This window comes from Pelobates fuscus, chromosome 2, assembly GCF_036172605.1.
Source record: "Pelobates fuscus isolate aPelFus1 chromosome 2, aPelFus1.pri, whole genome shotgun sequence".
NCBI lineage: Eukaryota > Metazoa > Chordata > Amphibia > Anura > Pelobatidae > Pelobates > Pelobates fuscus.
In genome coordinates this window covers 32,090,477-32,112,837 of record NC_086318.1, presented here as the reverse complement: position 1 = coordinate 32,112,837, position 22,361 = coordinate 32,090,477, and the positions used below count along the sequence as shown (strand labels likewise).

The 22,361-nt window shown below is 43.2% G+C and overlaps 1 protein-coding gene across 3 annotated transcripts in view; it reads right to left on the bottom strand.

Moving 5' to 3' along the window:
• The window catches only part of PLA2G7 (phospholipase A2 group VII), a 43,814-nt gene extending 25,774 nt beyond the window's left edge, over positions 1-18,040 (bottom strand). The window contains exons 1-2 of one of the 3 annotated variants that reach the window (XM_063440836.1): positions 17,931-18,035; positions 5,721-5,856 (exon numbers count right to left, since the gene is read on the bottom strand). The gene's annotated coding sequence lies outside the window, so the exon portion shown is untranslated. Of the gene's footprint in view, positions 1-5,720; positions 5,857-17,930 lie in introns of all 3 variants that reach the window. The other 2 variants (XM_063440838.1, XM_063440837.1) reach the window with 2 other exon arrangements.
• Positions 18,041-22,361: the final 4,321 nt, after the last annotated feature.

Sequence of the window (22,361 nt, the reverse complement as noted above, 5' to 3'; positions counted from 1 at the left end):
TGCCTTTAGTGCCCCCTTTATGATTTATCACTGTAATGAAGGTCAGACAACTGCTACACAAATGACTGAGTGGACTTGCAGTTAGTTAAAGGACCTCTATATGCACCCAGACCACTTCAGCTCAATTGAGTGGTCTGGGTGCCAAGTCTCCCAGGTTTTAACTCTGCAGCTGTAAACATAAAAAAAAAGATCCCCAGAGACGGAGGGAGTTAGGACTCAGAAGACTGACGGATAGGAGGAGGACCCGGGAGGTTGAGATGCTCCCACGAGCAGGCAAGTTGGAGCGTTGCCGCGCATTACCATGACAATGCTCCAACAGCGCTGTGCTCTCGGGAAGAAAAGAGTGAACTCAGCCTGCAGCCGGAGGAGCTGTGCAAGCAAATCCACTGGACCACTGATACTGGAGGTTTATTGGGGATTATGTCCTATCTGTTAAGGACTTTCCTATTCACCTCCCTCCTTTTTGGAAGCGCGAGTCGAGCGAATGCTCGCTTTTTGCTTTTAGTTTTGGATAGACTAATCTTTAGGGACATGTCTAGCTTGAGTGTAGACTCGGGACTTCTCATAGCTGTTGCTCTAGTCCAGGGATAGGCAACTTTCGGCACTCCAGATGTTGTGGACTACACCCCCTATAATTCTCTTACACCCATAATGCTGGCAAAGCATCATGGGAAGTGTAGTCCAAAACATCTGGAGTGCCGAAGGTTGCCTATGACTGCTCTAGTGACTACTCTGTAGCTAGTTTTGGTTAGAAGGGGGCTGCCTCGAAGCAGATTTAAGGGGGGTGGATTTACTTCTTCTGCATATATATAAATTACCCTGTCAGCGCCACGTATGTAGGATAGCATTTATTCGTTCTATCATTGCACATTAACATATAATTGCTCAGTTTAAATATTTTAGCAATCTCTGCTCATACTCTTACTACTGTGTTATACTCCTTCAAGGATTCCTAATATTGCATCTTCATTTCACGTTTTATGTAATACCACAATAGGGGCATTTATTTGGGACACACTTCTATTGTTACGGCTAGGAGACCCAGTAGCAATTTATCTCAGCAACCTGGGGTTAACTGCAGTCTCTTGCCTCGGGTGTTATTTTGTGATTATTATTATTATTATTATACAACTTTTTGTATTATACCATATAAGAGAATTTGAAGGGGATTGAAACTCTTTTCTATCTAAGGAAGCTTTTTATATACGTTTATATGTGGTGCTCTCCTACCCCCCATACTTCTCCTTCTAATATCAAATTAGAGTAACTATGTATCACTCCCTATGGGAATCTATATCGGATCAATCTCATGATTCACCCTTTGTTACAATCCAATAAATGTAGAATTGATGAATGTATCATCCATTTATGGATATACAAGCTAGAGGTGACAATTACTAGACGTTATATATCATGGATACACAGGACTTCTGCAATTCACATATTGCAACAATGTAATCAATATAGCGGCTTTACTTTGTATCCGGATTGGGAGAATTCTATTTGATTTATCGAACGCTAATTAGCTATCCTATTTTAAGGATCTATGTATCACATTATTTCACGTTAATCACTGATTGTATGTCCATTATTACCATTGGGAGTTAATAAAATATTTGTCATTATTGTGTATATATTTATGTGTTTTTATTATTATTATTGTTTGGCTCCTTTGAGCTTTCTCTGTTGAATATCTACTGATGTGTGGGTAATTCTATCGGTATCGTGCCTTCTTCTTTGAGGCCTGATCCGATTTAGCCATCAATTAGTATGTTGGGTTATGCCCTTTATTACCCTACAACCAATACAGACATCGTAACCGTCACGTAGTTCTGTCTTATATCATGTATAATACATATATGGTATGATGGCATAAACAGGTTTTAAGGTTTATTTCCCCCATGTGCTAGCAAATAGAAAAACCCACAGAAACCTGTGATTCACTTTACAGCGGTGGTCTGGTACCTAACCTGTTGTATTAGCGAGCTATGCCTGTACATGACTACAGCTTACATCTCATTCTGCCCCCAAAAAAACTTAGTTTGTCAGAAATGTAAAATGACTTCTAGACTTTTTTTTTTTTTTTTTTTTAAATAGATCAGCAGGTGGAGACATGTCATGATTCCCTTTTATTCCAGAAGTTTGGTCCTTAAGGGGTTAAAGAACTAGAAATGTATATTACCAGAAAGCGCGGTATAGACACACAGTACAATAAACAACCATTTAAAGCTCTGAGTCTTTTGTGTCCCGTACAGAACAAGCTGAGCAGGTACAAAGCCCGATTTGCACACTACAATGGGAGCAGTGACTGCATTATGTTTTAGCTCCTCTGACTTGTTTGGATATTATCTCAGGAAATTAGATCCCCTGATCACAGATATTTCAGCAATAATATTCTGTAACTAGTTCACATGAAATTTTACCACCAACACAATGTTTCCCTCCAGCTAGGCAGAGTGATAGAGTATAAAAAGTCTTATGTTATAAGTGCATATTTCAATCAATGCATATTGTAAACAAATATTTATACAATACCTACGGTGTTATTCACTACAGTGAGAATTGAAAGTGAATTTCAGATTGAAGGCTGAAATAGATGAATTGGAAAGATTCTCTGAATCAGTTATGCTTCCAGCTCAGCTGTTCTGGCCTTAAAGGGACACTATAGCTTAGTGTAATGCTTCTGTTGTCTATAGTCTGTCCCTGCAGGCATTTTAAGGTAAACATTGCTGCCTAGCAAAACCTCTAGTGACAGTCACTCAGATGGCTGCTAGAGGTGCTTCCTGGGTCAGTCCTGAACAATTTGCAGCACTGACGTTCAGCGTCTCCACACTCTGCATGAAGACGCCGAATGTTCCCAATAGAAATGCATCTCTTTGCAGACTACTGCAGCATTTTTCCGCACATGTGCAATAGCTTCCCAATGCTTTTCTATGGGAATGCATTGGATTGACTGAGATCATCAAGACTGATTATCTCAGCCATGGCGAAACTGGTGCGGTGAAGGAGAAAAGCTGAGTATACTACCTTGGGTATCAATTTTCATATACTCCCCAAGATCAATTTATAGAATTGGGGAAAATGGTAGATATATTATTTTAAAAGTCAGATCATGTTTTCGGGCCCCGAAGTGCCCTGTGTTCATCCATGCGTTATTCTGTGTAATGCATGCTTTGACTGACGCAGTGCGGGGCGGATTGTAGAATATTACTTGTTATATGTTCCTATTCATATTAGATATGGGTGTCTAACGGGTTAAAAAGAACAGATGGTAATTTGCTATGATGTACCGTGAGAAGTCTGGAATGGGGTATAAAGTATATTAAGAGGAGTGAGGGTCTTCATATGTGTTCTTATGTGGTCAGAGTTTTAGCTAAAAGTTCTGATGTGATTATAGTCGAGTCTATAATAGAACAGCAGACAAATGACCACATTTCACTGCTCTAGTGTCCTCCGGTCATTCTGGATAAACAAGCTTACTCTCCAATGAAGGTCTCTCTGACTGTAACATTGTTAAGCAGAATATTCTGTTTTTTTTTTTACTTATGTATTGCGGTTTGCTTGGTAAGTCGAATAAACGCATATATGTTTTAGAATGAATGTTATGAATATAAAATATTTTGGGTGATTTATTTAGAATGATATGGAAAGTAGAAAGTATATGAATAAAGTTTATTACACAGATAATCTCAGAGCAATGCACAGACATACATGTTCCTGTCTGCCCCCAGAGTATTGGGAGTTATTTATTAATTCTGCCCCTCTCCTCACAGCAATATGGAAAGAAAGGCGTTGAGGAGACACATTATTTTATTATTATTTATATAGCGCCATCAGATTCCACAGCGCTGTACAATGGGATACAGGACTACTTCCTGCCTCCCCAAGTCCTTGGCCATTCTATCAAAATCGTTAGAGACATTGAATTAGTGGTGACAGCTGGAAATAGAGACTACTACCCAGGAGTGTAACTCTCACTAATCTCTGGCAGACCAGGATACACGTTTTGGTACCATCCTAAGATTAAAAGAATCCCAATTTCCTGGCATAGTCATGTAATATAAATGCAACATAATGATGGTATGTATGTAGTTTGCTGAAGTGTTTCCCGGCTGTCGGACAATCGGGGAGGTTTTCTTCCACTTCTGCTAGCTTTGCAGAGCTCACCGAAGAGGCAAGCGTGCTGGGCTAGATAGCGCCTGCTGTCCCTTCTAAATGGGCTTTCCTACATCTCATTTAGCAGCATAGGAAAGCCACACTCCAGCACAGAGATCTCTGAACGAGAAGCCCCTGACTTTTGTAGCTCCCCAGCAGATTAAATTGTTTAAAAATAAATAAATAAAAAAATTAAAATAATTATATATATCTATATATAAAATATATAATATATATTATATATAAAATGGCGTGTTCCTTTAAGGGAAAAAGAATGCCACCATTTGGATCTGGATACATTATAAAAAACACTCAATATTTAGTTGCAGAGCCCACTAAACACACATACACAGGCTATTTCTAACTGGTCTGACTAGTAACTGAGCATGAAGTGAAACATATTCTGATAAAGTGGAATAGTTAACTCTCTATGTTACAATAGCATTCCATTAGTGATGACAGGGGCTAACCTGTAAAACAGCACCAACAATCCATAAGTGATGACAGGGCAGGGGCTAACCTGTAAATCAGCTCCTATACTAAATTAGTTAAGGGTAAATCAGCTCCTATACTAAATTAGTTAAGGGTAAATCAGCTCCTATACTCCTTGGGTGTTTAAAGCACTAGTGCATCATGGTACTTGTCCACACATCAGAAACAGTTTTTGATATTATTTAGAAACAATATTACACACCTCCCAATATTTCAAATGGACAAAGAGGGACACTTTAATTTTAGGGGTGTAAGTAAGGGGCGTGAGACTTCATAGGTGACTTACTAATAACGATTTAAGCAACTAAAATATAACTTAGAACAAGAACAATGTATCTTATTTACACAGACTGATTTGCTAAACACATTTATTGTAGTTTAAAGACACATTACTGGGAGAATTATTGCTGTGGAGCTCTGTTATACACTCAGACACATTATTATTATTATTATTTTATTATTTATATAGCGCCAACAAATTCCGTAGCGCTGTACAATGGGTGGACTAACAGACACATAATTAAGATCAGACCACTGGACGTACAGGAACAGAGGGGGTTGAGGGCCCTGCTCAATGAGCTTACATTACTGGGAGTATGATTGCTGTGGAGCTCTGTTATTCACAATACGGAGCTCCTAGAAAAGAGGGACATTAGGATAGGAATAAGATACAGAGAGATTTGTCACCCCTAAATAGGGACTGTCACCCCTAAATAGGGACACTTGGGAGGAATGCATTATTAGCGAATGTCCAGATGAATTGCTAAACTAAACCATTGTTAATGCAAACCAACCCTTACACAGTAAAGCAAGGCTATACTAAACTTAAACCAGTACTGGCTAAAAGCGGAAGTGGCTAAACTACATTACCCTTGGTGCTTTGCCAATGGCAAGACTTGTAAAGTATCATGGGAGTTGCAGTTCTACAACAGCCACGGATTAATCTTTTGAAATCAAATAACTAAATTAGGCCTCGGTGTCAGGAGCATCAGGTTTCCAAGAAACCCTGGCCACACTTCCCGTAATAAAATGCACAGCAGAGGCCTAGTGACAGCCAGAGACCAGGGCCTTACCTCGGCAGGCAGCCTGCCTGGGTGCTAGGGGAAGGGGATGTCCTCCTTCAGGCAGCGAGGGCGGTCTGTACAATGCAGACCCTGCACTGTGCAGGGGGAAGGGGTGGGTGCAGCTCTTCCATCTGCCACTGGAGCTCTGTACGTTTATTATTATAAGAAAAAGTAAACTTGCTGACGTAAGGCCCGTCTTCTCTTGTCAATTCTCCACAATTCACAGTTTAGTAAATACGGTTATATGAGGGTTTTCCTTTTTATGGTTTATTGAGGATTCACAATCATGATAGGACAATAAACAATAGATAAAGTAACAGCAGCTGCCAGGACTTTGTTACATTTGATTTGTTACAAAGGAAAACAGGAATTTCTCAGTAAATATTAGGAAGGAATCCCCAGTTCCCTGTTACAGCTACCTTCTGCATTTTCCTATCAATTTCATATCAACTTCCACTAAGCTGTTTATTAACTAAACAGTGTATTTTAGCAAAATTCAGCCTGAACTAGCTAAGCTATAGAACGCTCATTTTGCCTACATTATTTTGACAACAGAGGGTTTTTTTTCACTAAAATGAACAGCTCTTTATAGTTGAGATGGATATTTTTTGACAAAGGTAATATTTACTGAGAAATTCCTGTTTTCCTTTGTAACAAATCAAATGTAACAAAGTCCTGGCAGCTGCTGTTACTTTATCTATTGTTTATTGTCCTATCATGATTGTGAATCCTCAATAAACCATAAAAAGGAAAACCCTCATATAACCGTATATACTAAATAAATAAATACTCAACAAATTCAAGTTTAAAAAAGGTTTACTCACTAAACACTGGCAATAGAATACTAAATAACAAAATGAATGCAGAAGAGCTAAGCTGGCTGATTTTTTTGAGAACTTTCCCAAATGATTTTTAATTCACTATTTAGTGAATAAACCTCTGGGTATCGCTTGCATCTCTTATTGGTATCTGTGGGTGAAATGATACTGATAATGTCAATGGAAACAAGTGGGCCCTTTAAAACAAACCCAACACTTCTACATGTGGAAGACATTGGTCGGTCGGAGGTTAATAATGGTTTCACGACCACAATCACAAGATGCATTCTGGAAAGCGAAAACCTCAGACTATTTTTATAGATTGGTGTTGCTTTATCATTGCGGTGGGATAGGTCATGGACAGTGTGGCTTTGGATGACAAATGTTAAAATGCCTGGAGGAGAACCAAATTGTTTCTATGAATACAGAGCAAATTAAAGCATTACAGGCAACGCATCTTGTCTCTACCTAGGTTTGCCAGATCTACCAATTTTTCCTGTCCTATAGTATGTAGCATTCATACGGTGCAGGATTTATGTTTGGTTAATAAATGGATTTCCTACCTGGAGCATTGAAAGGGACACAGAGCATCTAAACAACTTTAGCTTTTGGTGCATAGATCAGGCCCTTGTTACTTCACTGCTCTATTCTCTGCCATTTAGGAGTCAACTTGTTTTGTTTAAAGGGACACTATGGTCAGCAGAAAAGAACAGAGCAGAACTATGGTCAGCAGAACATAGTGTGCAGCACTGACATTCAGCGTCTCCACGCTCTGCATTAACTTTCCCCATAGAGATGCACTGAAACAATGTATTTCTTTAAGGAGATGCTGATTGGCCAGGGCAGTGTTTGGCACAGCTCCCTCCTCGCCTCCTTGGCTGAGATCACCAGAATTGACGATCTCATCCAATCCTATGGAAAAATCACCTTTCTAGCAAGAGGTAGCGGGGGCGACCACCTAAACAGTGGTTTTAGAACTATAGTGTCAGGATTACACATTTTGTGTTTCTATCACTATCATGCCCTTTAAGCAGCCTTAGCTACACTTGCCCTGGCTGTGACTCACACAACCTCCATCAAAAAGAGGTTTAATTTTTACAGCACAGTTTGTTTACTTTAGAAGGCACTATCTCTTGCTCGTTTAATTCACTTGATCACACACAGGAGGCTGATGTAGGATCTAGCAGCAATTAACAGAGCAAGAGATAATCGATAATACATTAAGCACAGTGTGCAATGAGGGAAGCTAAACAATTTGTGTTTCTTTTCAAGGAATGTGTATGGTGGCTATTTGCATAACACAAATTGATTAAACTCATGATTAGCAGAAAGCGAGTGCGACCAGCATGCCGAGCGCTTTAGCCCCTCCCCACAGGTAAGCATTGACTCAATGTTTTCCTATGGGGAGTTTACGAATGCTAGATGTCCTCATGCAAGGCGTTAGGAGTCAGTCAGGTGACCAAAAAAGACATGCTTGATTTTTACAGGAGGTATGTAGACTAAACTGTTAGATTAATGCATACATAGCAATTAGTACGTGATATTCCAAGGTGTATCGCTTACATCCCTGATATTTTAAAGGGGCAGTATAGGCACCATAAACACTGGAGGCCCATGGCACCATCCCACAGTAAGAGCTCATACCATTCTCGACCTTTATAATACTTACCAGGCTGCCCCGGACTCCTCCTCTTCAGATGTATCTGAAAGGGTTTCTCCAGCCCCTTTTCACCATCATTCGAAGAATGCCCTATTGGCATTATTCTATATATCCACCCCTACAACTACAATCACAGAGCATTTTAAAATGATGTTTAATAATGTTTACTTACCTTAATCCAACACTGGGCGTAGCTCTCAGGCACTGATTGGTTCAGCCCTGTGTGACGTCATGGGAGCCGTGCCAATGTCTAATCAAGAGCTTCTCATAGAGCAGTCTTTGATTGAACCAATTTACCAGCTCAGGGCGCATGCACGTGCTTTGAGCTGGCAAGGGGAGGAGGAGTGGGAGGTAGGGAAAAGAAAAGGGGGGAGGGGAATTAAACACAATAGTGCATTAGATTCCTATAGAATGTACGCCCGATTGAGCAGGGTCCTCTTCAACCTATTGTTCCTGTAAGGTTATTTGTCATGCTCCTATTTATAGTTAAATCCCCTCTCATAATATTGTAAAGCACTACGGAATCTGTTGGCGCTATATAAATGGCAATAATAATAATAATAATTAGATAGGGAGGGCTTCAGTCAGTAAGGGAGGGGAGACGAGCACTGCCTGCAAGGGAGAAGCTGTTATGTGTATAGAGTATAGTGGGCTCTGAAGACAGATTTATTCTGTATGCACAGAATTGATATTAGGCAGCCCGGAATGAAGTTCTGGGCTGCCTAAGTCACGTTTGTCGGGGTGCGCTAATAACTCGTTATGCTGTGTGTCAAGCAGAAACACTGCACACCCAGACTCCTCTCACATTGACCACTTCAAAAAGCAGAAGTGGTCATGGTGGTTGGAGTAACTCTTTAACTGAAAGATCCAGCAGCAGAATTATCGACGTGTGTGTTGGATGTATCAATGTCAGACGTATTTTGAAATTCATTGGCTGAGAATGTAATTTCTAAGAACTACGTTTTATGACTGTTTCTATAGTACACCTAACAAGAGAGCCTTAAAGGGATCCTATAGCGTCAGGTAAACAAATCCGTTTTCCTGGCACAATAGGTTCCTGGAGTGTCCCCCTCCCTCGCGCCCCTTCAGCCACTAACCTGAATCCGGTAATCAGGCTCCCCCACGCTCCTTCCCGGCCGCCGGCAGGGGAGACACTATGCAATTATTCAATCCTTTCCTATGGGGAAACACTGACGCTGGAGGTCCGTAAGGACGTCCATCGTCAGCAGGGCCGGAGCGTCAATAAGGCGGCACAGGCGGCCACCTTAGAGCGCACTGGCTCTGGGGGCGCAAAATTCCAGTGACCGGCAGGAGGGAAGTGCTCCCTCCTGCCTGGTCACCTCCTGGATCCCCGGAGCGGCGCGGCGTGCAACTGAAGTGGATTAGGAGGCGGCGAGGGAGCTCTGATCTCTCTGACCGGCTCCCTCACACGCCTTTTGCTGATGCCGCGGGAGCCGGAATATGACGTCATATTCCGGCTCCCGCGACATCAGAAAACAGCCTGCGAGGGAGCCGGTCAGAGAGATCAGAGCTCCCTCGCCGCCTCCTAATCCACTTCAGCCGCACGCCTCCCAGCAGCCTCACTGGACCACTAATGAGAGACCCACGCCAGCACTCCAAGTAGGGAGGCTGGGTGGGAAATTTAAATTTAATTTATTATTAATTACTTTATTAATTACTGTGTGTGAGTGTGTATGTCAGTGTGTGTGTGTGTCTGTGAGTTTGCGTGTGTCAGTGTGTGTGTGCATGTGAGTATGTGTGTCTGTCAGTGTGTGTGTGTGCGCATGTGAGTATGTGTGTCTGTTAGTGTGTGTGTTAGTGTGTGTGTGTAAGTGTGTCTATGAGTTTGTGTGTGAGTGAGTGTGTCTGTCAGTGTGTGTGAGTGTGTATGTCAGTGTGTGTGTGCGCGCATGTGAGTATGTGTGTCTGTCAGTGTGTGTGTGTTCCAGTATGTGTGTCTGTGAGTTTGTGTGTGTGTGTGTGTGCGCGCGCGCGCATGTGAGTATGTGTGTCTGTTAGTGTGTAAGTGTGTATGAGTTTGTGTGTGAGTGAGTGTGTCTGTCAGTGTGTGAGTGTGTATGTCAGTGTGTGTGTGCGCATGTGAGTATGTGTGTCTGTCAGTGTGTGTGTGTTCCAGTATGTGTGTATGTGAGTTTGTGTGTGTGTGTGTCTGCGCATTTGAGTATGTGTGTCTGTCAGTATGTGTGTCTGTGAGTTTGTGTGTGTGTGTGTGCGCATGTGAGTATGTGTGTGTAAGTGTGTCTATGAGTGTGTGTGTGAGTGAGTGTGTCTGTCAGTGTGTGTGAGTGTGTATGTCAGTGTGTGTGAGTGTGTATGTCAGTGTGTGTGTGCGCATGTGAGTCTGTCAGTGTGTGTGTGTGTTCGAGTATGTGTGTCTGTGAGTTTGTGTGTGTGTGTGTCTGTCAGTGTGTGTGTGTCTGTCAGTGTGCGTGTGAGTGTCTGTCAATGAATGAGTGTGTCAGATAAGTGAGTCTGGCTGTCAGAGACGTCTGTGTGTTTGTCATTGAGTGTGTGTGACTGTCAGTGTTTATACACCCCTGACTGTAGCGTGGCCAAGCGGAGTGTACCGTGGTACAGGAACTTCTGTTTCCTGTACCTGGCAGGACTGACATGAAAAGCTCACTGTACCGGGATTAGCTCCGCTCAGCCACGCTACAAGAAAGGTAGGTGGCACACCAGGAAGGGGAGGGGACCACTATGTGGGTGGGTGAGGAGGGGAGAAATACCCTGAGGTACAGGAAAAGGAGGGATGGGGGAAAGGAACACTAAGCGACAGGGAACAGAGGGGGAAGGGGAGAGGAACACTAAGGGACAGGGAAAGGAGGAGAGAGGGGAGAGGAACAGTAAGGGTCAGAGAAGGGAGGGGACCATTAAGGGACGGGGAGAGGGGCTGGATGTGAAAGAAACACACAGCGGGGCTTGAGAAGGAAAGAGACACACACAAAGGAGCTGGGAAGAGTAAAAGACACAAAAGGGCTGGGAGAAAAGGAGTCACACAAAGGGTCTGGGAGGAGTAAGACACACAAAATGTGGGAGGATGTAAGAGTCATACAAAGAGGAGACATAGGAGACACACAAAGGCAAAAATAGGAGATAAAATACACTAAATGGAGTCAGATATTTAAAGACGGGATAAGAAACACAAAAGGGAGGTTAAGAGGCACACAGGTGCAGATGTTTTTGGGGGGTGGAAAAATGCATCTTCGCCTATGTACCCCAAATGCTTTGCACCGGCCCTGAGCGTCAGATAACTGACCAAAAGTCGTTGTGGTGGTCTGTTAGACAGCCACAGAGGGCAGACTTAGAGCTGCAATGTAAACATGTAAAGTGCAAAAGGACACAGCACCCAGACTACTTTAATTCGCTTAAGTTTGGTCCTTAAGGGGTTAAGGAATCACTACAGTGCCAACACACCTACTAGGAAATCCTACACTTCATACCAGTTTTAGACATTACAGATCATATGGCAACTAGCAGGAAATCCTGAGTTATATGATTCATTTAAAGAGGTGGTGGATCAAACAGAACAATTAAAGTAAATCTTAAGTACTCATCCCAACACTATAGTTGCAGATCATGCAGCACACCTGCCGGGAGGTCCAAAAACTTATCCCAGCTTTATAAATATTACAAGCCTAAATGTCCTATGTATAGCCCTGTTTATGAATAGATTTCCAGATAATGGTTTGTACTGGCCCCGAATATATTTGTATAATGTTATCATATGCCCTCTCAGGCGCCGTTTTTCCAAACTAAAGAGATTTACATTTTTTAACCTTTCTTCATAACTAAAATGCTCCGTTCCTTTTATCAATTTTGTAGCTCGTCTCTGCACTTTTTCTAGTGCCATGATATCTTTCTTTAGAACAGGTGCCCAAAATTGCACAGCATATTCAAGGTGTGGTCTTACCAGCGATTTATAAAGAGGCAAAATTATATTTTCGAGAATTTATGCCCCTATTTATACATGACAAAACCTTACTGGCCTTAGCAACGGCAGATTGACATTGCATATTGCTACCTAATTTGATGTCTATAACATTTCCCAAATCCTTCTCGTGTGTGGTTATCCCTAGTTCACTAACATTTAGGGTGTAAATTGCTTGTGCATTCTTAACCCCGAAGTGCATAACTTTGCATTTTTCTACGTTAAATTTCATTTGCCATTTTAGTGCCCAGTCCCCCAAACTATCCAAATCCCTCTGCAGCAAGGCAATATCCTGCTCACATTGTATTACGGTACTTTACAAAGTTTTGTGTCATCTGCAAACACTGATACATGGCTTTCAATGCCCATTTCAAGATCATTTATAAATATGTTAAATAGAAGCGGTCCCAAAACAGAACCCTGAGGGACACCACTTACCACTTTTGTCCAGCTTGACCATTTATGACAACTCGCTGTACTCTATCCTTAAGCCAATGTTCTACCCAAGAACAAGAATATTCATCTAGACCAATTTCTTTTAGTTTGAAGACTAACCTATTGTGAGGAACCGTATCAAATGCCTCGGCAAAATCCAAGTAGATCACATCCACTGCAACACTCTGATCTATACTTCTACTTACTTCTTCGTAGAATGAAATTAGGTTAGTTTAACATGACCTATGTTTCATAAAACCATGCTGATTATTGCTAATATCATACTGCACCCCCTATGGGGAACGTATATCTTATAGTACGTGTGCAGAACCAGGACATCCTGCTGCTTATAGGCAGTGGCGTACACACATTCCATGGAGCCCTGGTGCAAAACTGATCTGTTCTACTCCCTATCTCCCCCGTCCTGACACACACACACACACACACACACAGTGGTGTATCCCCCCCTAAACCAATTAAATTTTTCCCCACCCCTTCCTGTCAAGGCCGCACTTTGACTGACAGACGCACACATACACATTTCTCCCAACACAAATTATTTAAAACCTTATTTGTGGCTGCTAGTTGGGCAGGCAGGGGGCGCACAGACTGAGTAGGCGGCGAGAGAGCTTTAATCTTCCCGCTCAGCTTCCTCGCGCGCCGCTTAGTGATGCCGGGAGCCGGTCTGACGTTATATTTCGGCTCCATTAAGCAGCGTAGAGGGAGCTGAGCAGGAAGAGCTCAGATGAATATGCTCCCTCGCTGCCCGCCTTGGGAGGGCTCAAAAGTGGCCGGCCAGCTCTTGAGCCCCCAGGACGCGAGGCAAGCAAGGGATCTGCCTGGGCGTTTGGGGGCGGATTTTTTTGCCGCCCCCTGCATAGTACCGCCCAAGGCAGATGCCTTGGTTCCCACGCAATAGACACGTCTCTGCACATACACACACATACACACAGACATACATACAGACACACAGACATACATACATTCAAACAGACAGGCACACATGCATACATACAGACACGCATACAAACAAACAGACAGGCACATACATAGACGCATGCAAACAGCAAGACACACGCACGACACACATACAAACAGACAGGCACACACACACACATATACAGACACACACACACATACAGACAGGCATACAGACAGAAACATACAAACACACACAGTATTTAAGTCACCCTCCTGTTTCCTGCCTTTTAGGTGCAGGAGGGTGACTTTCCCTGGGGTCCAACGCATGTCAATGAGTGAAATAAGTATCCATTGTCCCTTTGATGCGGTGCAGTTGTCCTGTCCCCTTAGCAGAAAAACACCCCCAAAGCATAATGTTTCCACCTCCATGTTTGATGGTGGGGATTGTGTTCTTGGGGTCATAGGCAGCATTCCTCCTCCTCCAAACACAGTGCGTTGATGCCAAAGAGCTTGATTTTGGTCTCATCTGACCACAACACTTTCACCCAGTTCTCCTCTGAATCATTCAGATGTTCATTGGCAAACTTCAGACAGGCCTGTACATGTGCTTTCTTGAGCAGGGGGACCTTGCGGGCGCTGCAGGATTTCAGTCCTTCACGTTGTAGTGTGTTAACAACTGTTTTCTTGGTGACTATGGTCCCAGCTGCCTTGAGATCAATAACAAGATCCACCCGGGTAATTCTGGCTGATTCCTCACCAGTCTCATGATCATTGAAACTCCATGAGGGGAGATCTTGCATGGAGCACCAGACCGAGGGAGACTGACAGTTATTCTGTGTTTCTTCCATTTGCGAATAATCGCACCAACTGTTGTCACCTTCTCACCAAGCTGCATGGCGATGGTCTTGTAGCCCATTCCAGCCTTGCGTTAGTCTACAATCTTGTCCCTGACATCCTTGGGCAGTTCTTTGGTCCTGGCCATGGTGGAGAGTCTGTGGACAGGTGTCTTTTATACAGGTTACAGACTGAGATTAGGAGCACTCCCTTTAACCCCTTAAGGACACATGACATGTGTGACATGTCATGATTCCCTTTTATTCCAGAAGTTTGGTCCTTAAGGGGTTAAGAGTGCTCCTAATCTCAGTTCGTTACCTGTATAAAAGACACCTGGGAGCCATAAATCTTGCGGATTGATAGGGTATCAAATACTTATTTCACTCATTGACATACAAATCAATTTATAACTTTTTTGACATGTGTTTTTCTGGATTTTTTGTTTAGTTTTTGTTGTTCTGTCTCACTGTTAAAATACACCTACCATTACAATTATAGACTGATCATTTCTTTGTCAGTGGGCAAACGTTCAAAATCAAATACTTTTTCCCCTCACTGTATATATCACTACGATCAGGAGAAATAATATTAATACTGGTTACATTATCACTAACTATACATCACTACTACCAGGAGAACCAAGACTGATACTGGTTACATTATTACTAACTATACATCACTACTACCAGGAGAACCAAGGCTGTGACTGGTTACATTATTACTAACTATATATCACTACTACCAGGAGAACCAAGACTGATACTGGTTACATTATTACTAGCTATACATCACTACTACCAGGAGAACCAAGGTTGATACTGGTTACATTATCACTAACTATATATCAATATGACCAGGAGGACCAATGCTGATACTGGTTACATTATCACTAACTATACATCACTATGACCAGGAGAACCAAGACTGATACTGGTTACATTATTACTAGCTATACATCACTACTACCAGGAGAACCAAGGCTGATACTGGTTACATTATCACTAACTATATTTCACTACTACCAGGAGGACCAAGGCTGTGACTGGTTACATTATTACTAACTATATATCACTACTACCAGGAGAAACAAGGCTGATACTGGTTACATTATCACTAACTATACATCACTACTACCAGGAGAACCAAGACTGTGACTGGTTACATTATTACTAACTATATATCACTACTACCAGGAGAACCAAGACTGTGACTGGTTAAATTATCACTAACTATACATCACTATGACCAGGAGGACCAAGGCCGATACTGGTTACATTATCACTAACTATATATCAATATGACCAGGAGGACCAATGCTGATACTGGTTACATTATCACTAACTATACATCACTACTACCAGGAGAACCAAGGCTGTGACTGGTTACATTATCACTAACTATACATCACTACTACCAGGAGAACCAAGGCTGTGACTGGTTACATTATTACTAAGTATATATCACTATGACCAGGAGAACCAAGGCTGATACTGGTTACATTATCACTAACTATACATCACTACTACCAGGAGAACCAAGGCTGTGACTGGTTACATTATTACTAAGTATATATCACTATGACCAGGAGAACCAAGGCTGTGACTGGTTACATTATCACTAACTATACATCACTATGACCAGGAGAACCAAGGCTGATACTGGTTACATTATCACTAACTATATATCAATATGACCAGGAGGACCAATGCTGATACTGGTTACATTATCACTAACTATATATCACTACTACCAGGAGAACCAAGACTGATACTGGTTACATTATTACTAGCTATACATCACTACTACCAGGAGAACCAAGGTTGATACTGGTTACATTATCACTAACTATATATCAATATGACCAGGAGGACCAATGCTGATACTGGTTACATTATCACTAACTATACATCACTATGACCAGGAGAACCAAGACTGATACTGGTTACATTATTACTAGCTATACATCACTACTACCAGGAGAACCAAGGCTGATACTGGTTACATTATCACTAACTATATTTCACTACTACCAGGAGGACCAAGGCTGTGACTGGTTACATTATTACTAACTATATATCACTACTACCAGGAGAAACAAGGCTGATACTGGTTACATTATCACTAACTATACATCACTACTACCAGGAGAACCAAGACTGTGACTGGTTACATTATTACTAACTATATATCACTACTACCAGGAGAACCAAGACTGTGACTGGTTAAATTATCACTAACTATACATCACTATGACCAGGAGGACCAAGGCCGATACTGGTTACATTATCACTAACTATATATCAATATGACCAGGAGGACCAATGCTGATACTGGTTACATTATCACTAACTATACATCACTACTACCAGGAGAACCAAGGCTGTGACTGGTTACATTATCACTAACTATACATCACTACTACCAGGAGAACCAAGGCTGTGACTGGTTACATTATTACTAAGTATATATATCACTATGACCAGGAGAACCAAGGCTGATACTGGTTACATTATCACTAACTATACATCACTACTACCAGGAGAACCAAGGCTGTGACTGGTTACATTATTACTAAGTATATATCACTATGACCAGGAGAACCAAGGCTGTGACTGGTTACATTATCACTAACTATACATCACTATGACCAGGAGAACCAAGGCTGATACTGGTTACATTATCACTAACTATATATCAATATGACCAGGAGGACCAATGCTGATACTGGTTACATTATCACTAACTATATATCACTACTACCAGGAGAACCAAGGCTGTGACTGGTTACATTATCACTAACTATACATCACTACTACCAGGAGAACCAAGGCTGTGACTGGTTACATTATTACTAAGTATATATCACTATGACCAGGAGAACCAAGGCTGTGACTGGTTACATTATCACTAACTATACATCACTACTACCAGGAGAACCAAGGCTGTGACTGGTTACATTATCACTAACTATACATCACTACTACCAGGAGAACCAAGGCTGTGACTGGTTACATTATTACTAAGTATATATCACTATGACCAGGAGAACCAAGGCTGTGACTGGTTACATTATTACTAAGTATATATCACTATGACCAGGAGAACCAAGGCTGATACTGGTTACATTATCACTAACTATACATCACTACTACCAGGAGAACCAAGGCTGTGACTGGTTACATTATTACTAAGTATATATCACTCTGACCAGGAGGACCAGGGTACTTACTGATTTTGTTATAGGCATTTGGCAATACTTACAGATCTTCCCATATAAAATTCCATAATACAAAATAAAATATATCTTATCATGAAATACACTCCCTGTACAAACATATCTCCAACAAATATGAGTTTCCATACTGTGCAAGTTAGATTAAATGGTTAAAGGTAACTTCACACAATTCACAGTTTAGTAAATACACACATCTGTTTATACAGTACATAACCTGCCCAGGAGAGAGTTTATTGGTTGTAAAACATAATAAAAATAATATCTCTCTGATCACCCGTGTCTATTCCCTGTCTAACTCAGCTCCCCCACGTATTGCAGTATCTATGATCCCAGTGCTGTCAGGGTTAAATGAAGCCCCCATGGTTACCTTTAGCTGTCCCTCTGCAGTTCCTGCCTGCTGCCTGTACAGTTGCACTGTGCCTGGTGTGACAGCTGATTGGGACAATGCTTACAATGTGTCACAGGGGAGGGGACTGGCAGCTTTTTCCTGACTTTTGTTTCCTAAAAAGGAGGAGCTGAACCCTGCCTTACTTTACAATCACACAGCAACTTGCTGATACCCAGTGTGGCTCCTATTAACACGTGGTGTGCCTTGACTGCGGCTGGATAGGGTTAATCATGGGAGGGGGGGGGAGGGGGAACTCAAATAGTTTGTGTTTCTAAGGAACCCCATTGACTGGCATCGTGCCGTTTCTGTTTTAACCTTTAAAGTGCCAGAGTGACACTGCAGTAAAAGGGCAAACAGAATATTGGGATCCAGGTATCACAAAGACCGGGTTGTGGATTTATTTAACAACATTTAACACCACTCATTACACACACCCTCCCTTTACACATACCTGGCAGGAGAGAGAATTCACTAAACACAAATTGTGGGCAAAGGGCAATTACAGTGCACGTTTTAAAGCTAAATTCAGATGGATGTTTTATTTCTCTCCCAATTTGGTTATTTTGGTCTGATATTCACAAATACCTTGTTATTTACCAAGGATACTTAGTTTAGTTAATAGAATGGGAAATGGTGACACATTGTTGTAGAATAGCCAAGTATTGAGAAGTCAGCGAAGATGATAATCTATGGAATTCTTTATATAAACACAAAAAATAAGCAGAAATCTACACCCCCAACTCCTTGGCTTTCTCTATTTTTTTGCTGCTGAGCCGTTCTGAGGTTTGCCTTCTTCTCGTCTAATACAATCGGAGCATTTCCTTGGTGTCTTGATGGAACAAGTATTGTAATTGCTTTTTGTTTGGTGTATCCCTACAAGAGATGACAAACCTATCTTTCAAATAAAGGTCGTTTTGGAGTGGATCACCTGATGTGCTAATCATTTTGAACTGGGGGTCAGATAAAAAGACTTACACATATTTGGTCCTGACACCAGAAGGGGCCCAGGCGGCTTGCCATTTATGCCGCCCCTCCAACCAGTCTTCTCAGAGAAGGAGAGAGAGACCATCGCCTGTGATCTTAAGATCCGGCAGATAAAGAGTTGCAGATCATGTGGTAGAGATCTCATGAACTTGGCCAATCATGGCAACACTGACATTTTATTTATTTATATTTATAAAATATTTTGCCAGGATGGATACATTGAGATTTCTCTCATTTTCAAGTATGTCCTGTGCTTGGTCTAGGTATGTGTAAAGGGAGAGTGTAATGAGTGGAGTTCAGGGCCGGACTGGGAAAAAAATTAGGCCCGGGCATTTTTCAATCAAAGCAGCCCCCTAAGTAGGGGGCGGGGCCAGAGAGAGTGTGTTTTGTCATCACTAATAACAAGCACGCCCCCCTCAAAGTGAGCAAGTTGGTTCAATGCGCAGAGCCCCGCTGTAGAGCTCTGGCATTAGAAAAAGGCCCTGAATTTGTGCTGCGGAGCGCAAGCAAATTTAATAACATGCTTGCGCTGTGTTTGCTTATAAATTGTCTCTGGTGTCTCCGCAAGTGGGATACCAGAGGACAAAAGGGCCAGGAAAATGTATGGTGCATGCGTTTGGAGCCTGCTTGTGGGATTGCGTGTGTGTAGAGTATGGTGTGGTATTGTGTAAATAGGTCCATTTCATTTGTGTTTGTGGTGTAATATGTGTGGCTAGGGTCTGTAGAGAGTGTGTGTATAGGGGGCATAGTGTTATAGGGGATGTAGCGAGTGTGTGCATACGGGCTGTAGTGTGTGTGTATAGGTGACGTAGTGTGTGTAGGGGTTGTAGAGAGGGTGTGTTTAGAGAATGTTGTATGTGTTTGCTGACAAGGAATGTAGTGTGTGTGTAGGTGGTGCAGTGTGTGTGTGTAGGAGATCTAGTGTGTGTGTGTGTGGAGATTGTGTGTGTGTGTGTGTGTGTGTATAGAGGATAAAGAGTGCATATAGGGTAAGGGATCTAGCGTGTATCTGGAGCGTAATGTGTGTAGTGGGGTGCTGTAGTGTGTGTGTGTATATATGTATGTATATATATATATATATATATATATATATATTTGGACTTATTGTATGTGTGAGGGGCGCAGTGTGTGTGTATGCAAGAGGGGTGCTGTGTGTGAGGGTGTTTTTATCTGCCGTCACATTCTAGGTTTCTAATTTTCTTTGTCTGTTAACTCACTGAGGGTTATTATATATATATATATATATATATATATATATATATATATATATATATAAAAATAACCTTAAGTGAGTTAACATACAAATATATATATGTGTGTGTGTGTGTGTGTGTGTGTGTGAGCGAGGGTGCTGTCTGTGAGTGAGGGTGATGTGTGTGTGTCTGGGGGTGCTGTGTGTGTCTGGGTGCTGTGTGTCTGGGGGTGCTGTGTGTGTCTGGGGGTGCTGTGTTTGTCTGGGTGCTGTGTGTGTCTGGGTGCTGTGTGTGTCTGGGTGCTGTGTGTGTGTCTGGGGGTGCTGTGTGTGTGTCTGGGGGTGCTGTGTGTCTGGGTGCTGTGTGTGTCTGAGGGCGCTGTGTGTGTCTGGGTGCTGTGTGTGTGTGTCTGAGGGCGCTGTGTGTGTCTGGGTGCTGTGTGTGTCTGGGGGTGATGTGTGTGTCTGGGTGCTGTGTGTGTCTGGGTGCTATGTGTGTGTCTGGGGGTGATGTGTGTGTCTGGGGGTGATGTGTGTGTCTGGGTGCTGTGTGTGTCTGGGTGCTGTGTGTGTGTGCCTGGGGGTGCTGTGTGTGTGCCTGGGGGTGCTGTGTGTGTGTCTGAGGGCGCTGTGTGTGTGTGTGTGTGTCTGGGGGTGATGTGTGTGTCTGAGGGTGCTGTGTGTGTCTGAGGGTGCTGTGTGTGTCTGGGTGCTGTGTGTGTGTCTGGGTGCTGTGTGTGTGTCTGAGGGTGCTGTGTGTGTCTGGGGGTGCTGTGTGTGTCTGGGGGTGATGTGTGTGTGTGTGTCTGGGGGTGCTGTGTGTGTGTCTGGGGGTGCTGTGTGTGTCTGGGTGATGTGTGTGTCTGGGGGTGATGGGTGATGTGTGTGTCTAGGGGTGATGTGTGTGTCTAGGGGTGATGTGTGTGTCTGGGGGTGCTGTGTGTGTGTCTGAGGGTGCTGTGTGTGTCTGGGGGTGCTGTGTGTGTCTGGGGGTGCTGTGTGTGTCTGTGTGCTGTGTGTGTGTCTGGGTGCTGTGTGTGTGTCTGAGGGCGCTGTGTGTGTCTGAGGGCGCTGTGTGTGTGTCTGAGGGTGCTGTGTGTGTCTGGGGGTGCTGTGTGTGTCTGAGGGTGCTGTGTGTGTCTTGGGGTGCTATGTGTGTGTCTGGGTGATGTGTGTGTCTGGGGGTGATGTGTGTGTCTGGGGGTGCTGTGTGTGTCTGGGGGTGATGTGTGTGTCTGGGTGATGTGTGTCTGGGTGCTGTGTGTGTGTCTGGGTGCTGTGTGTGTCTGGGTGCTGTGTGTGTCTTGGGGTGCTGTGTGTGTCTGGGGGTGCTGTGTGTGTCTGAGGGTGCTGCGTGTGTCTGAGGGTGATGTGTGTGTCTGGGGGTGATGTGTGTGTCTGGGGTGCTGTGTGTGTCTGGGTGCTGTGTGTGTCTGGGTGCTGTGTGTGTGTCTGGGCGTGCTGTGTGTGTCTGGGGGTGCTGTGTGTGTCTTGGGGTGCTATGTGTGTGTCTGGGTGATGTGTGTGTCTGGGGGTGCTGTGTGTGTCTGGGGGTGCTGTGTGTGTCTGGGGGTGATGTGTGTATCTGGGTGATGTGTGTCTGGGTGCTGTGTGTGTGTCTGGGTGCTGTGTGTGTCTGGGTGCTGTGTGTGTCTGGGGGTGCTGTGTGTGTCTGGGGGTGCTGTGTGTGTCTGAGGGTGATGTGTGTGTCTGGGGGTGATGTGTGTGTCTGGGGGTGCTGTGTGTGTCTGGGTGCTGTGTGTGTCTGGGTGCTGTGTGTGTGTCTGAGGGTGCTGTGTGTGTCTGAGGTTGCTGTGTGTGTCTGAGGTTGCTGTGTGTGTCTGGGGGTGCTGTGTGTGTCTGGGGGTGCTGTGTGTGTCTGAGGGTGCTGTGTGTGTGTCTGAGGGTGCTGTGTGTGTGTCTGGGTGCTGTGTGTGCGCCTGGGTGCTGTGTGTGTGTGTGCCTGGGTGCTGTGTGTGTGTGCCTGGGTGCTGTGTGTGTGCCTGGGTGCTGTGTGTGCCTGGGGGTGATGTGTGTGTGTGTGTGAGGGGGGCTGTTAGTGTGATTTTTTAAATTTAAATATGTTTTTTATTAATAAGTTAAAAAAAAAAAAGTTATCTCCCCCTCCCGACCTCCTAGCATGGAGTCTGCCTTGTTTCCTTTCTCGTAATATTTTTGTTTTGTCCAGGCTAGCGCTTTGGTAGTGGCTGTTAGGGAGAGACTCTTGAGTAGGG